This window comes from Pinus tabuliformis, chromosome 1_1 (genome assembly GCF_031772625.1).
Source record: "Pinus tabuliformis cultivar Carrire ecotype Pingquan chromosome 1_1, CPIR1, whole genome shotgun sequence".
Taxonomy (NCBI): domain Eukaryota; kingdom Viridiplantae; phylum Streptophyta; class Pinopsida; order Pinales; family Pinaceae; genus Pinus; species Pinus tabuliformis.
The window spans coordinates 678196870-678201642 of NC_142297.1; the positions used below are offsets into that span (position 1 = coordinate 678196870).

A 4773-nucleotide genomic window follows, 5' to 3' on the forward strand; every position below is an offset into this window, starting at 1 on the left:
TAAACCAAATTAATTGCTTATTTGAGTCTTATTTTTCTAACTGAATGAGATGACTTTCTTTCTCCCTTACTAAAACTAGGATACCCCCGTGCCCTTTCTCGTACCCTGTTGCCTTGTTTCACATTGCCATCTTCCAGTATCCTTCAAATAGAGGTGTCTTGCACCCTTCATGATCATGTGTTTCTCTGTGGAAAATTGTGTCTCTATCTTCCGCAATAGGCCCTAACCCAAGTCCTCGTCTCCATGGGTAACCTCTGTAGTTCCAACAAACTAATATTAAAGAAACCTGAGTATGACTTGATTGCATTTATTTTGACATGCAAGATTCACATTTCAGTCTTTGTCCCTGCTTTCCCATATTGACATTGCTTTCTGATTTCCTATTGAACAGTGTGTTGCCTCTTCTTTATTACCTTCTTGTTGCTTTGTTTTGGAAGGATGTCCAAATCACACTATCACAACTTTGCCTTTATAAATCCATGCTCCCTTGCCTTCATCTCTTGTTGCCCTAACCTTTAAAATTTCCTTCCTTCTTTCCTCCTGTTGTTTTACAGTTAAATCTTCTTTTAGGAAAAAATGATATTTTATGACAAAAGTTGTTGCAGTGGCCTTTTTAGTCCACTGTTGTCACGCTGTAGCTTCTGACTGTCATTGAAATGTATCAGCAATACTAGCTTGGATCTTCGTCATCGTGTCGTAGCTTCTGACTGTCACTGAAATGTATCAGCAATACTAGCTTGGATATGTCAGAACAATTTATAAATGAGGTAGGTATAACTTTTGTTTGATGGGAGTGTTGGAAATATGGATGTTGAATTGATCAGTTCCATGTTGTTTAACGGAGTTGGGTTCAATGATTTCCCTTGAGCAACATTGGCAAACAAATTTAAGGGGTTGCTGATGTTTTTATTGATGATGGAAAAACTTGAAGGGAAGAAACATAGTACTATAATATTGTTGAGGACCATAATTCTCAGGGACATAATTAAGGTGGGAAACATAGTTCATATGAGGGTCAAGTACTCCTTTATAATTCAAGGGTTTGTGAAGTAGCTACAACTCCTGCTAGCGGACATGTACAAAGAAGGTAGGGTTCATACATGAACATCGAAATCGGCTTTTAGGAATACCCGTGAAGCCCTGCACCATGGCTCTAAAATTTGTAGTGTTGGTGCTAAACAGGGCCTATGTGCTCACCACCGAGGTGTTACAAAGTACCAGATGGTAGTGTGAAAAAGACAAATGGTAGTTTGTCATAGAAATATGGCAGCTCATAAGGTAAGAGCCTTGGGGTGCTTGATGGAATCCTTTATAAAATCTAAAGGAATGGTCCAGACGTGGGGGAACGTGGATTACATTCGAGACCACGTACCCACTCAAATGTCTAGTTATTTATTTTTTGTTTTGAATGTTTTTTATTTTCTTGATTTGACCATAACATTATATGGGTTTGCATGCATGGAAGCTATCTACATGAGAATATTCCAAAGTTGAAAAAAAGTCAGTTCATGTTAATGCAGGAGCTTTGCAGTATGTAATGGTGCAACTGAAAGGGTTGGTAGTAATTTCAATTTCATTTGGAGGTACTATGGATCTTGTCACGTATTTTTAATTAATGTTTATTGTAGGTTTGGGTTCTGATACCAATGAGAAGTTGAGCACAACCATTACCAACATAAACATACTAGAGACCAACACGATAAATTCTTATCCATTGGCGACATTAATAGACAATGGATTTACCCCTTTATGTTATCTGTTTATAAAGAATGGGAAGGCTGGTAGTCCACCGATTGATTCGTCATTTCTGTGGTGAGCTAAATTTGAAGACATAAACATCATAATTAATACATGGATCTGATCAATAAAGAAATTTTTTGTCAATATTAATACATGGAGCGTGATGGTGACGAAAATACTTAGCTATGTCATCTTGCTTGACTTCCATTCTTGAAGACCAACTGAAGTCATCCTTCACAATCTTATTTAGCAAATTACATGTTGTATTAGAAATTTTTTCCATCAGGAATGCCATTGGATATCATGCCAGATATACGAACGGTAGCCGGTTTTTTTTAAACTCAACTTAGTACTTATCTTTCCATTATTATGTAAGAGATCAAGTTTCGTATTATTAATTCTCTATCTCTTTATGTCAATGTGAAAAAGGTTTCATCCCATTCATGTACTCTGGAAATTTCAAATAATTAAGAATCTTCTTATGTACACTAAAATTTTGTTGTAATTAAGGATATTATCATTGCATCCAAGTCTAATATACTATGTAATTTCCATATAATTGGCGAGAATTGGAAACTTAGCTGGTGCCCTATTATTAAGGAACAATGACTTTTGTGATAGGTGTATTTTAATCAATGTCTTAGTAATCTTTGGTTTTTCCTTTCTGTTATGTTATGCAAGCATCGCAGGACATATTATTCTTATGTTAGTAATATTGTATCAACAATTCTTGAGTTGGAAATCGACGTCTTCTTTAATTAAACTTTTGTATTACGATTTGTAATCGTGTTATGTAAGTCATAATATTCATTCTAATGCTGTGTTTAAAATTAGATGAAATATAGTTTCTATAATTTTTTATAATAACGATTACTACCTTAGTTATTAATATTAATTATTGAAATTAAGGATTATAATAATAATTTAGATTATTCAAAAAACTGCAATTAATGTTATTAAAACAAGCTGACATTAATCTCTTCCTTAAAACCAATATCATAACTATTTAAACACCTAAATCAATCTCTTCTGCTATCAACATTCAAGAAGTCCTAATGATGGATCTCGGTTGGGATTTGAAACATTGGCTGAAAAAGGTTTTTACTGTGGATTCTCCAGTAACTAAGCCAAAAGATATAAACCACAGATGTCTCAAATCTAGAATTTTTTATAAATTGTTTACATATTATTTTATATTTTTATGGGCTTTATTCTCCTACCAAATATCATTTGAGTTCGAGTTTGTGGTAGTGGTAAGCTGATTTGAGTTTGAGTTCATGGAAGTCATGTGTTTTGTTTTCGGATTGTTTAAGTATTTATCATGATCTATAGCAACGACCAGGGACAAAGGTATGGAGTACCATTGAGAATGCAATGATAAAAGCCTATTACATCCTTATTACATCAGTTGGTGCTAGTTTCCTATTCATTTGCACATAAACATGAATAACACTAAGTGTTGATGGACGTCCCCACTCCTACATAGCTCTAAAGAAGTTTGTTTCTATTAGTGCAATTAGTGGATATATGATTTAATTTTTGTTTCTATGTGTAGGAGGATTTTTTTGAAGGCATAAGAGTTCTCTATTTTGATTTTGGAGAAAGTGGTGATTTCATCAAGTCTTCTAGCCATGGAAAAGCTCCATTTGAGGAAAGAGTTCTCTGGAATAGAGATGCCTAGAAACAAGAAATCGTCCTACCAGTTGAGTTTGATGAAAACAAGGAGACTGCACAGAAAGTTTGTCCCTTGATTCTATGGATAAAGATATTACTTTTTTGTAGTTTTCTGAGGTGAAAACAAATCCAATGTCTTTGATTATTATAGGTTATCCTTCCTCAAAAGGTATGTCTTCCTCCCACCCATATGTGACTTAAAGTGATCCCACTATAGTTTCCCAAACAACCCAAATAGTTGTAGCATTTAAATAGGATTCCATACTTTCACCCCAAATTATCTTATCTAATGGCTCTATAGAGGTATTGGCAAGAAGTACCACAGAGGAGCTACTCTTGGAGAAAAAAAAGTATCTTGTCTCCAACGTTCAGTTTTCTATGGTACCAAGGACTGGTAGCTCTATTGACCTTGGCAGTCTTGTTTCAAAGGAAAATACCACTGAGGATTCATTGTCTCCCCTTCCTATGTATGCACACAGGCCTAGAATGATGCAAAGAAGTTTTAAAATTCATTTATTGGATCAATTAAAAATTAATCCTAGAGTCAATGAGGCTTCCTTTCGACCCTAATTTGCTCCTATATATACTTCTGTTGCAGAATTTCCAAGCACAACCCATAGATTGTAGCCCCAGTTGTCTACTTAACAAGGGATGTCAATCAGGCCTGCCTCGAGGTCACCACATTGAGTTTTCAGCACATGAGATATACAAGTTTGAAACTTATTGTTCTATTTTCTTCTTTCTTCTAGCTTTGAGATGGAAAATCTAAGGGCCTAAACATAATTCTAGGATTTCTAGGCACCCACGTCCTCACTGTATCATGGATGCTACACATTGGTTACTTGTAAAACAAGCTAACATTATGTTGTTGGGAAATTTTACGAAATTTTCTTTGGTTCTGTTGTATGTTCTCGTAATGTTGAATTTCGAACTTGTTGTGCTAGTTTCTTCTTTCATCTAGAAAGGTTATGCTTGTTTTCATATTTCACATATTGGCTTCTTGTTTTATTTCGGCAGGTAAGGTTTTGTTTACATGCTTGGTGTACTAGCTCATTGTTTCATTTGGGTAGGTGAGGTTTGTTTTCGTACTTTTGTTAATGTTGCTTGTTTGTGCTATGTGTTTTCAGTTTTAGGATTTGTTCCACTTTGAAATCTACCTAGCAGGCTTGATCCCTTGAATTGTTTTTTCATTGTGGTGAATTGGTTTGTGTTTGGAGGCCAATTTAGTCTACTATTGTAACTGGATTGTTTTGTTTCTTTTTTACTTTTTCTTCTTCACTCCATTTAGTGCCAAGACTATTGAATTTTCTTGGATTTACCTTTTAGCATTTTTGGGTTCCATTATGTGGAAAATATTTA

At 34.8% G+C, this 4773-nt stretch overlaps 1 pseudogene; it reads left to right on the plus strand.

The window, feature by feature from the left end:
• The first annotated feature begins 1263 nt into the window (after nucleotides 1-1263).
• LOC149215232 (uncharacterized) lies at nucleotides 1264-4131 on the plus strand (annotated as a pseudogene).
• The last annotated feature ends 642 nt before the right edge of the window (nucleotides 4132-4773 follow it).